Genomic DNA, 13,203 nt, shown 5'->3' on the forward strand with positions numbered 1-13,203 from the left:
AGGGGAATCTGGAGAACCTGCAGAAGGTGCTGGAGATACTGGAGCAGGCAAGTCTGGAGAACCTGCAGAAGGTACTGGAGATAATGGGGTAGGCAAGTCTGGAAAATCTGCAGAAGGTACTGGAGATACTGGGGCAGGGGAGTCTGGAGAACTTGCTGAAGGTGCTGGAGATACTGGGGCAAGCAAGTCTGGAGAACCTGCAGAAGGTGCTGGAGATACTGGGGTAGGGGAGTCAGCAGAACCTGCAGAAGGTGCTAGAGATACTAGGGCAGGGGAATCTGTAGAACCTGCAGAAGGTGCTGGAGATACTGGAGCAGGCAAGTCTGGAGAACCTGCAGAAGGTACTGGAGATAATGGGGCAGGCAAGTCTGGAGAATCTGCAGAAGGTACTGGAGATACTGGGGCAAGCAAGTCTAGAGAGTCGGCAGAAGGTGCTGAAGACACTGGGACAGGCAAGTCTGGGGAACCTGCAGAAGGTGCTGGAGATACTGGGGCAAGCAAGTCTAGAGAGTCGGCAGAAGGTGCTGAAGACACTGGGACAGGCAAGTCTGGGGAACCTGCAGAAGGTGCTGGAGATACTAGGGCAGGAAAGTCTGAAGAACATATAGAAGGTGCTGGAGATACTAGGGCAGGCATGTCTGGAGAACCTGCAGAAGGTGCTGGAGATACTGGGCAGGCAAGTCTGAGGAACCTACAGAAGGTGCTGGAGATACTGGGGCAAGCAAAACTGGAGAGTTGGCAAAAGGTGCTGGAGATACTGAAGCAGGCAAGTCTTTGGAACCTGTAGAAGGTACTGGAGATACTGTGGCACGCAAGCCCGGAGAATTTGCAGAAGGTGCTGGAGATTCTGGGGCAGGGGAGTCTGGAGAACCTGCAGAAGGTGCTGGAGATACTAAAGGTTAAAGGTGTCTGGTTTCAGTTCCAGTTCCATCAGAATAGATGCTCACCAGAACGTCAGAGGAGTCTGGAGAACCTGCTTTAAGTGCTGGAGATCCCAGGGCAGGCAAGTCTGGAGAACCCACAGCCGGTGTTAGAGATACTGGGGCAGGGCAATCTCAAGAACGTGCAGGAAGTGCTGGATATACTGGGGCAAGCGAGTCTGGAGAATCTGCAGATGCTGGAGATACTAGGGCAGGGGAGTCTGGAGTACCTGCTATAATTGCTGGAGATCCCAGGACAGGCAAGTCTGGAAAACCCACAGCCGGTGACAGAGACACTGGGGAATGGCAATCTCAAGAACCTGCAGAAAGTGCTGGAGATATTGGGGCAAGTGAGTCTGGCGAATCTGCTGAAGGTGCTAGCGATACTGGGGCAGGGAAGTCTGCAGAACCTGCAGAAGGTGCTGGAGAAACTGTGGCTTCAAGTTAGGAGAATCTGCAGAAGGTGCTTGACATAATGATGTGGAGGAGTCTGGAGAACCTGCAGAAAGTGCAGGAGATACTGGGGCAGTGGAGTCTAGAGAATCTGCAGAAAGTGCTGGAGATACTGGGGCAAGGGGAGTCTGGAGAAACTTCAGAAGGTACTGGAGATACTGGGGCAGGGGAGTCTCCGGAACCTTCAGGTGCTGCTGGAGATACTAGGGCAGGGGAGTGGAGAACCTTTGAAAGCTGCTGGAGATACCAGGGCAGGGAATCTGGAGAATCTGCAGAATGTGCTGGAGTTACTGAAGCAGGCAAGTCTGGGGAACCTACAGAAGTTGCTGGAGATACTGTGACACGGGAGTCTTGAGAATTTGCAGAAGGTGCTGGAAATACTTGGGGAGGGAAGTCTGGGGAACCTGCAGAAGGTACTGGAGATACTGTGACAGGGGTGTCTTGAGAATTTGCAGAAGGTGCTGGAGATACTTGGGGAGGGAAGTCTGGGGAACCTGCAGAAGGTACTGGAGGTACTTGGGCAGGCGATTCTGGAGAACCTGTCGAAAGTGCTGGAGATCCCGGGAAAGGAGAGTCTGGAGAATCTAAGCAGGTACTAAAGATACTGGGGCAGGGGAATCTCAAGAACCTACAGAAGGTGCTGGAAATACTGGGGCAGGAGAGCCTGGAGAATCTGCAGAAGGTGCTTGAGATCCCGGGGCAGAAGAGTTTGGAGAATCTAAAGTAGGTACTAGAGATACTGTGGCAGGGGAATCTGTAGAACCTGCAGAAGGTGCTGGAGATACTGGGGCAGGAGAGTCTGGAGAACCTGCAGATGGTGCTGGAGATACTTGGGCAGAGGAACCTGCAGAATCTGCACAAGGTGCTGGAGATACTGGGGCAGACGAGTCTGGAGAACCTTCAGAAGGTGCTGGAGATACTGGGTCAAAGGAATCTGGAGAACCTGCAGAAGGTACTGGAATACTGGGGCAGGGGAGTCTGGAGAACCTGCAAAAGGTGATGGAGATACTGGGGCAGGGAAGTCTGGAGAACATATAGAAGGTGCTGGAGATACTAGGGCAGGCATGTCTGGAGAACCTGCAGAAGGTGCTGGAGATACTGGGCAGGCAAGTCTGAGGAACCTACAGAAGGTGCTGGAGATACTGGGGCAAGCAAAACTGGAGAGTTGGCAAAAGGTGCTGGAGATACTGAAGCAGGCAAGTCTTTGGAACCTGCAAAAGGTGCTTGATATTCGGTGTCAGGCAAGACTGGAGCACCTGCAGAGGGTGCTGGAGATACTGGGCAGGCAAGTCAAGAGAACCTGCAGAAGGTACTGGAGATACTGTGGCACGCAAGCCCGGAGAATTTGCAGAAGGTGCTGGAGATTCTGGGGCAGGGGAGTCTGGAGAACCTGCAGAAGGTGCTGGAGATACTAAAGGTTAAAGGTGTCTGGTTTCAGTTCCAGTTCTATCAGAATAGATGCTCACCAGAACATCAGAGGAGTCTGGAGAACCTGCTTTAAGTGCTGGAGATCCCAAGGCAGGCAAGTCTGGAGAACCCACAGCCGGTGTTAGAGATACTGGGGCAGGGCAATCTCAAGAACGTGCAGGAAGTGCTGGATATACTGGAGCAAACGAGTCTGGAGAATCTGCAGATGCTGGAGATACTAGGGCAGGGGAGTCTGGAGTACCTGCTATAATTGCTGGAGATCCCAGGACAGGCAAGTCTGGAAAACCCACAGCCGGTGACAGAGACACTGGGGAATGGCAATCTCAAGAACCTGCAGAAAGTGCTGGAGATATTGGGGCAAGTGAGTCTGGCGAATCTGCTGAAGGTGCTAGCGATACTGGGGCAGGAAAGTCTGCAGAGCCTGCAGAAGGTGCTGGAGAAACTGTGGCTTCAAGTTAGGAGAATCTGCAGAAGGTGCTTGACATAATGATGTGGAGGAGTCTGGAGAACCTGCAGAAAGTGCTGGAGGTACTGGGGCAGTGGAGTCTAGAGAATCTGCTGAAAGTGCTGGAGATACTGGGGCAAGGGGAGTCTGGAGAAACTTCAGAAGGTACTGGAGATACTGGGGCAGGGGAGTCTCCGGAACCTTCAGGTGCTGCTGGAGATACTAGGGCAGGGGAGTGGAGAACCTTTGGAAGCTGCTGGAGATACCAGGGCAGGCGAATCTGGAGAATCTGTAGAATGTGCTGGAGTTACTGAAGCAGGCAAGTCTGGGGAACCTACAGAAGTTGCTGGAGATACTGTGACACGGGAGTCTTGAGAATTTGCAGAAGGTGCTGGAAATACTTGGGGAGGGAAGTCTGGGGAACCTGCAGAAGGTACTGGAGATACTGTGACAGGGGTGTCTTGAGAATTTGCAGAAGGTGCTGGAGATACTTGGGGAGGGAAGTCTGGGGAACCTGCAGAAGGTACTGGAGGTACTTAGGCAGGCGATTCTGGAGAACCTGTCGAAAGTGCTGGAGATCCCGGGAAAGGAGAGTCTGGAGAATCTAAGCAGGTACTAGAGATACTGGGGCAGGGGAATCTCAAGAACCTACAGTAGGTGCTGGAAATACTGGGGCAGGAGAGTCTGGAGAATCTGCAGAAGGTGCTTGAGATCCCGGGGCAGAAGAGTCTGGAGAATCTAAGCAGATACTAGAGATACTGTGGCAGGGGAATCTCAAGATCCTGCAGAAGGTGCTGTAGATACTGGGGCAGGAGAGTCTGGAGAACCTGCAGATGGTGCTGGAGATACTTGGGCAGAGGAACCTGCAGAATCTGCACAAGGTGCTGGAGATACTGGGGCAGACGAGTCTGAAGAACCTTCAGAAGGTGCTGGAGATACTGGGTCAAAGAAGTCTGGAGAACCTGCAGAAGGTACTGGAATACTGGGGCAGGGGAGTCTGGAGAACCTGCAAAAGGTGATGGAGATACTGGGGTGGGGAAGTCTGGAGATACTGGGACAGGGGAGTCTGGAGAACCTGCAAAAGGTGCAGAGATACTGGGGCAGGCGAGTCTGGAGAATTTGCAGAAGGTGCTGGAGATACTGGGGCAGGGGAGTCTGGAAAATCAGCAGAAAGTGCTGGAGATATTAGGGCAGGGGAGTCTGGAGAACCTGCAAAAGGTGCTGGAGATACTGAGGCAGGAACGTCTGAAGAACCAACAGAAGGTGCTGTAGATACTGGGGAAGGCAAACCTGGAGAACCTGCAAAAGGTGCTGGAGATACTGGAGCAGGCAAGTCTGGGGAATCTGCAGAAAGTGCTGGAGACACTGGGGCAGGCAAGTCTCGGTAATCTTCAGAAGGTGCTGGAGATACCGCGGTATGGGAGTCTGGAGAACCTGCAGAAAGGGTTGGAGATACTGGGGCAGACAAGTCTGAAGAAACTGCAGAAGGTACTGGAGATACTTGGGCAGGGGAGTCTGGAGAACCTGCAGAAGGTGCTGGTGATACTAGAGCAGGGGTCTGGAGAACCTGCAGAAGGTCCTAGAGATACTGGGGCAGGGGAGTCTGGAGAACCTGCAGAAGTTGCTGGAGACCCTGGAACAGGCGAGTCAGTTGAACCTGCAGGTGTTGGAAATCTAAGGCATACGAGTCTGAAGAACCTGCAGAAGGTGCTGGATATCTGAGGCAGGAGTCAGGAGAACCTGTAGAAGGGGCTAAAAATATTAGGGCAGGTGAGTCAAGAGAGCTTTCAGAAGGCATTGGAGATTTGGGGTAGGTGAATCTGAAGAGCTTCTAGCTAGTGCTGGGAATACTACTGGGGCAGGTGATAAGGGAGAACCTGCAGAACATGCTTGAGATGTGGGACAGGCGAGTCTATAGAACAGCAGGTGCTGGAGATACTGTGACAGTTGAGTCTGGAGAACCTGAAGATGTTTGAAAGCTGGGGACTTCTGTCTGATATGACAGAAAAGAGTTAGAGGTAAAGAAGCAGCTGAGGTGCAGGGTAAAGGCTCTGTTACATGGCTCTCTACCTTCTTGGAGTAGCTTTCCAGTCTAGTCTGGAAATCTACTCTCCTTTTTTCCTCTAAGATCGGCTTGTAACACATCAGCATATGCCCGACTCATCAGTGTATCTAATTATACCTCTCAGTGTCATGGTCCTCAGCATCAAAATGGGCAAACCTCTGGTGTATCTGTACAAAACTTTCTGGTGTGTTCTCGATGGTAAATCTCTTGAGCTCTGTGATTGGTATGTCTTCCTCCTATTATTAAATTATCCACTTACCAAGTTGAATGGGGTACTCAGGAGATAACTTCTTCATGAAATGCCAGTAGCTTTGTGACATCATCAGCATCCACTTAAAAATCAAGCTGCTTCCTCGGTGCAACAGCCTTCTTGGTGATAGAGTCAATTGTCTCTAAAAGCTATGGAAATCATTCACTAACTGGGATCAAATTTTTCCATACACAATTCAAGTTTGTCTACTTCACTTCAGCTCAAGCATTAACAAAGATTTCCACAGTTGAAAGGATGTTGTAGGACTTCTAAAAGTAATTCAGTCAAGTTTGGGTTATCAGTTGCTTCCAAGGCCACATCAAATTTTCTTCACAGGAGATAGGCATTTAAAGAGGCAATGACACCTTAGTCCATAGGCTACAAAAGGGTAGTGGTATTGGGTGGAAGGTTTACCACCTTAATATTTACATTAAAAGTCATACAAGGTTACAGGATGAACAGGGTTAGTTTTTGGCACTAACAACACTTTAAAGGGCAAGCCCTTGAAAGCACAGTACTGTTCCACTTCTGGCACAAAAAAAGGTGGTACATAAATCTTTAAAGACATGAAGTGTAATCCAAGGCCTCCTGTTGGATCTCCAGATGATGGGCAGTTGACCCTTCAATGTCATTGGATTCTTAGCTTGATGCACTAGCTTGTAGACAGCAGCAGCATTATCCTAAAGAAACAAAGTTGGTCTCTCCTTTACAGATATATGACAAGGTAATGTTTTCTCTTCCTTGTCGATGTAGGTACAATTCAACATACTCTTCTTAAATAAAACTGTCTCATCCACACTAAAAACCTGTTCATCAAGGTATACTACCTCCCTAATAATCTCAGCCAACACATTATGATACCCATTTACTGCTTTCTCATCACCACTAGCTGTTTTCCTTTAGACTTCAATGTTATATTTCCCCTGATCCTAAAAATTGCATGAACAAACTTCTATATGCTACAAACTCTTCACTTTCACTCCTATTCACCTTTTCTTTTTGATTTTGCCTGAATTACCATGACGCTCACTGGGATACGCCGTTTTTCTTTGCTCATGCCTGCATTGTTATTGTATGTTACCGCAAGAGATATTGATCCGTCACACTTTAGAAAACTAGTCCACAGCTCCGTCCACACGACGAGCTTTGCTCGACGAATTTTGCTTCAGGCGATGTCAGGAGCGTAGAAGTAACGAGCAAAGTTCTGTAAAAGTTTTCTTATTTGATTACCGAAGTAACGAAAGCTGTGCTCGTTGGTAGTTAAGACTGGCGAGATGTCATTATCTGATGTACGAAGTATGTTATTTTCATTAGTAAAATAAATTTTTGAATATACTTACCCGATGATCATGTAGCTGTCAACTCTGTTGCCCGACAGAAATCTACGGTCGGGATACGCCAGCGATCGCTATACAGGTGGGGGTGTACACAACAGCGCCATCTGTGAGCAGGTACTCAAGTACTTCTTGTCAACAAGAACTCAATTTTCTCCTCGGTCCACTGGTTCTCTATGGGGAGGAAGGGTGGGTCCTTTAATTCATGATCATCGGGTAAGTATATTCAAAAATTTATTTTACTAATGAAAATAATATTTTTCAATATTAATCTTACCCGATGATCATGTAGCTGATTCACACCCAGGGTGGTGGGTGGAGACCAGCATACATGTTAACAAAGAAGCTAAGTATCCCGTATTTCATTTTATTAGTTATTCAAAAATAACATAAAATAAATAAGTACCTGGTAAGGAAGACGACTTGAACCATTACTCTGCCTTTATTAAGTACGTCTTCCTTACTGAGCGTAGCGGTCCTCTTAGGATGCTGAACGACTCTTAGGTGCTGAAGTATAAAGGGCTGCAACCCATACTAAAGGACCTCATCACAACCTTTAACCTCGGCGCTTCTCAAGAAAGAATTGACCACCCGCCAAATCAACAAGGATGTGGAAGGCTTCTTAGCCGACCGTACAACCCATAAAAAGTATTCAAGAGAAAGGTTAAAAAGGTTATGGGATTATGGGAATGTAGTGGCTGAGCCCCCACCTACTACTGCATTCGTTGCTACGAATGGTCCCAGGGTGTAGCAGTTCTCGTAAAGAGACTGGACATCTTTGAGATAGAATGATGCGAACACTGACTTGCTTCTCCAATAGGTTGCATCCATAATACTCTGCAGAGAACGGTTCTGTTTGAAGGCCACTGAAGTAGCCACAGCTCTCACTTCATGTGTCCTTACCTTCAGCAAAGCAAGGTCTTCTTCCTTCAAATGAGAATGTGCTTCCCTAATCAGAAGCCTGATTTAAAAAGAAACTGAGTTCTTAGACATTGGAAGAGAAGGCTTCTTGATAGCACACCATAAGGCTTCTGATTGTCCTCGTAAAGGTTATGACCTTTTAGATAGTACCTAAGAGCTCTAACTGGGCAAAGTACTCTCTCCAGTTCGTTCCCCACCAAGTTGGACAGGCTTGGGATCTCGAACGACTTAGGCCAAGGACGTGAAGGAAGCTCGTTTTAGCAAAAAACCGAGCTGCAAGGAACATGTAGCCGTTTCAGATGTGAAAACTATGTTCCTGCTGAAGGCGTGGATCTCACTTACTCTTTTAGCTGTTGCCAAGCACACGAGGAAAAGAGTTTTTAATGTGAGGTCCTTAAAAGAGGCTGATTGGAGAGGTTCAAATCTTGATGACATAAGGAACCTTAGGACCACGTCTAGATTCCAGCCTGGAGTGGACAACCGACGTTCCTTTGAGGTCTCAAAAGACCTAAGGAGGTCCTGTAGATCTTTGTTGGTGGAAAGATCCAAGCCTCTGTGGCGGAAAACCGCTGCCAACATACTTCTGTAACCCTTGATCGTAGGAGCTGAAAGGGATCTTACGTTCCTTAGATGTAACAGGAAGTCAGCAATCTGGGTTACAGTGGTACTGGTTGAGGAAACTGCATTGGCCTTGTACCAGCTTCGGAAGACTTCCCATTTAGACTGATAGACTCTGAGAGTGGATGTCCTCCTTGCTCTGGCAATCGCTCTGGCTGCCTCCTTCGAAAAGCCTCTAGCTCTTGAGAGTCTTTCGATAGTCTGAAGGCAGTCAGACGAAGAGCGTGGAGGTTTGGGTGTACCTTCTTTACGTGAGGTTGACGTAGAAGGTCCACTCCTAGAGGAAGAGTCCTGGGAATGTCGACCAGCCATTGCAGTACCTCTATGAACCATTCTCTCGCGGGCCAGAGGGGAGCAACCAACGTCAGCCGTGTCCCTTTGCGAGAGGCGAACTTCTGAAGTACCCTGTTGACAATCTTGAACGGCGGGAATGCATACAGGTCGAGATGGGACCAATCCAGCAGAAAAGCATCCACGTGAACTGCTGCTGGGTCTGGAATCGGAGAACAATACAACGGGAGCCTCTAGGTTATCGAGGTAGCGAACAGATCTATGGTTGGCTGACCCCACAGGGCCCAAAGTCTGCTGCAAACATTCTTGTGAAGGGTCCACTCTGTGGGGATGACCTGACCCTTCCGGCTGAGGCGATCTGCCATGACATTCATATCGCCCTGAATGAACCTCGTTACCAGCGTGAGCTTTCGATCTTTTGACCAGATGAGGAGGTCCCTTGCGATCTAGAACAACTTCCTCGAATGAGTCCCTCCCTGCTTGGAGATGTAAGCCAAGGCTGTGGTGTTGTCGGAGTCCACCTCCACCACCTTGTTAAGCTGGAGGGACTTGAAGTTTATCAAGGCCAGATGAACCGCCAACAACTCCTTGCAATTGATGTGAAATGTCCTTTGCTCCTGATTCCATGTTCCCGAGCATTCCTGTCCGTCCAAAGTCGCACCCCAGCCCGTATCTGATGCGTCCGAGAAGAGACGGCGGTCGGGTTTCTGAACAGTCAAAGGTAGACCTTCCTTGAGAAGAAAGCTGTTCTTTCACCACGTTAGAGTAGACCTCATCTCTTCGGAAACAGGAACTGAGACCGTCTCTAGCGTCATGTCCTTTATCCAGTGAGCAGCTAGATGATACTGAAGGGGGCGGAGGTGGAGTCTCCCTAACTCGATGAACAGGGCCAGCGATGAAAGTGTCCCTGTTAGACTCATCCACTACCTGACTGAGCATCGGTTCCTTCTCAGCATGCTCTGGATGCATTCTAGGGCTTGGTAGATCCTTGGGGCCGACGGAAAAGCCCGAAAAGCTCGACTCTGAAGCTCCATACCCAGGTAGACAATGGTCTGGGATGGGACGAGCTGGGACTTCTCTAAATTGACCAGGAGGCCCAGTTCCTTGGTCAGATCCATAGTCCATCTGAGATTCTCCAGACAGCGACGACTTGTGGGAGCTCTTAAAAGCCAGTCGTCTGACGGAGCCGGACACAAGATCATGGTACTGCTGCACAGTCTGTGAACTGTCAACCATGGGGAAGCGAGGAAGTACAGCGACAACACGAAACTGTCTAGACTGTCTGGGTAGTACAGACAATTCCTTATCGGGTTGCTGAGGTTGCCGCACTGCGTCACAACAAGTCACCTCTGCTGGTTGTTGAACGTCTTCCCAGTGACACACTGACTCCGTAAACAAAAATCCTCTAACAAGGACTAAGCTTGGACTGCATGTCTTGCAACAAAGCTCAAGGTCTATGGGAGCAGGTGTGGCAACAGACGGGGTTAGCGACTGAAGCGGAACCATTACCCTCCCTGGAAGCATGTTATGCTTAAATAAAAGTCCATAGGAGGCTAAGCAGCTTAAGGCTCCTCTCCAAATGACAGAGTCCTCAAGGGAATATCAGGAGGGAGATTAGCACTTTCTCACCTACAGGAACCATATCCGAGAAAAGCTAAGTTCTCTCAGTGAGGGTTTCACTGGTGCAAAAGCAGCAGACCAGAAGGCAACGTTATGAAACTGCTTGACAGTCTTGTGAGTTGGCAACAACCAAAGATGTGTGATTGAGGAGCATGCGGTAAGGTATGCAGAGCATGCTGTAAGGTATGCAGAGCATGCTGAAAGGAATGCAGAGCATGTTGTATGCATGGGATGAGGCTCATGCTGCATGGGATGAGGCTCATGCTGCATGGTATGAGGCTCATGCTGCATGGGATGAGGCTCATGCTGCATGGGATGAGGCTCCTGCCTCATGGGTTGAGGAGGTTGCCGCATAGCATGAGGCTCCTGCCTCATGGATTGAGGAGGATGCCGCATAGCATGAGGCTCCTGCCTCATGGGTTGAGGAGGATGCCGCATAGCATGAGGCTCCTGCCTCATGGGTTGAGGAGGATGCCGCATAGCATGAGGCTCCTGCCTCATGGGTTGAGGAGGTTGCCGCATAGCATGAGGCTCCTGCCTCATGGGTTGAGGAGGATGCCGCATAGCATGAGGCTCCTGCCTCATGGGTTGAGGAGGATGCCGCATAGCATGAGGCTCCTGCCTCATGGGTTGAGGAGGTTGCCGCATAGCATGAGGCTCCTGCCTCATGGGTTGAGGAGGATGCCGCATAGCATGAGGCTCCTGCCTCATGGGTTGAGGAGGTTTCCGCATAGTGCTGGAACCCGGCAACTCCCGATGCGGCAGCTCACGCATGAAAGCAGGAGGCGCAGCAAGAACATGCGTCTGGCAGGGTGGACTGCGCATCGGAGGTGGAGCTCTCACAGGTGGAGGGTGGGAGCAGGCAGCCGCAGTATCTGCTGAGCGCACAACCTCGGCGGGTTGTAGGTTAACAGGCTGCATTGTCAACCTTCCAGCATGATACTCCTGAATGAAGGAGCAAGCTGAGACTGTATAGTCTGCAGCATGGACCACTAGGGTCTATGAAAGACAACAACAAACGGGGCTACTGTCCGTTGTGACTGAGGGTCTAAAACAGCTGGTGCGGCAACAGACGGAGTTACTGCCTGTTGCGGTACCACCTTGCCTCTCTGGGAGGTGTGCAGTTGTCGTACTGCAGCAAGTCCGAACTGACCCAGTGGCTACACCTAGGCCGTTGGACTTGCGCGGAAGGGACCGACTTGCACTTAAAAGCTGCAAGATTTGGTCCATGGTTTCTGCGAGAAACCTCTTCCGCAGACGAGGAATAAATGGGCTCTCTCGTCTTTGTGTGGGTGGGGTGATCACGTCGGCAACGTGTGTAGATACACCCGAAACCACGGAGGGAAACGTCTGTTCGTCTATCAAGGCCTGATGAACCCATAAGTCCTTCGACATTACTTCTCCCCTGGGCTTGGGAGCTTGTAAGAGGTCCCAGACTAGGCGAACAACTGGCACGAACAGACGAACCCTCGAACGCAACACTGTAACACTTTGCGCTTATCACTTTATCACTTTTGATTTTCTGTTTGCACTTATTTCACTGAACTCGAAACTTTAAGTGGTTTGTACCTGAAACACGCAATCCTATCCTTCATTAAAAGTTAGTAATTGCGAAAACAGTATTACAATGTAACAGAAAAACATAATGAAAGATAAAGAATTCAGTGGCTGGAAAAGAGACTAAACACTAGATCAAATAAACTACGTTTAAAATCTCTCACCGCATAAAGCCTGGGAACAAGAATAAAACTCTAGAAACGTTTTACCTTCTTCCCCTAAAGAGACTAGGAAGAAGAGCAAAAACGATAACAACGTTACCCGCTTGAACGAAACGTTTATCCTCCTCTCTCTCCCTCCGTCTCTATCTCTCTCTCTCTCTCTCTCTTGACTTAGAACCTGAGAGATGAGCCCAATTATATATATCGTTAAAACATATTATTTGTTAAAGGAAAAAAACTGAAAGGTTTCCCAAATAAAAAATTCCTTTATTAGAATTAAAACCATTTAAGCTAAGAAAGAATGAACAAAACGCTAGAATCGGTTTACTCTTACTGCAACGTGAAACCGTGAATACTCTCTCTCTATCGTATCGATAGAGCGCAAGTTGAACGTTCTGAACGTCAACAACTGCGGAGACAAAAAAAAAAAAAAAAAAAAAAAAAACGTTAGTTCAACTTTGAAAACAGTACGAGACTATCAAAGAAATTCTTTCAAAAACATTAAAATTAAAATAGCATAAAATCTTAACAGGAAAAACGATATGACGGGCTCAATGTTAATTAACTTCGGTTCCAAGTAATGACCGCCTACTATTAGGAAAGGTCGCATATAAACAAACATAAAAATTAATTTTTATAAGTTTATAATAAAAGGAAGTTAATCGAAGAGGCCTATAAAAGGCGGAGAGATATAAAATAAATCTATAACTTTGTTAAGCAAAATTAAGAAAGAGAGTCTATACTCTCTTCGACACCAACACTTCCGTCTAAGGGAAGGGTCGGCCATTTAAAAGTGAAAGAGAGTTCATACTCTCTTCGTCACCATAATTAAATCAAATTAATTCCAAAAGCTTGCTAAGATAATGATAAAGCTTCCTGAATAGCGAAGGCTAAACTCTAGAGCAAATACATCACCAAATCGTGAACAATAACTCCAGAATCAACAGCGTATCCAAGTAGGACTAGCCGGTGGCACGACAGAGGAAAAATTGAGTTCTTGTTGACAAGAAGTACTTGAGTACCTGCTCACAGATGGCGCTGTTGTGTACACCCCCACCTGTATAGCGATCGCTGGCGTATCCCGACCGTAGATTTCTGTCGGGCAACAGAGTTGACAGCTACATGATCATCGGGTAAGAT

The 13,203-nt window shown here is 48.4% G+C and overlaps 1 protein-coding gene across 1 annotated transcript in view; it reads right to left on the reverse strand.

Annotated features, from left to right (window-relative positions):
* The window catches only part of LOC137641649 (uncharacterized), a 77,723-nt gene that overhangs the window by 4,316 nt on the left and 60,204 nt on the right, over positions 1-13,203 (reverse strand). The gene's annotated exons all lie outside the window — the stretch shown is intronic.

This window comes from Palaemon carinicauda, chromosome 5, assembly GCF_036898095.1.
Source record: "Palaemon carinicauda isolate YSFRI2023 chromosome 5, ASM3689809v2, whole genome shotgun sequence".
In the NCBI taxonomy this organism is placed as follows: Eukaryota; Metazoa; Arthropoda; class Malacostraca; order Decapoda; family Palaemonidae; genus Palaemon; species Palaemon carinicauda.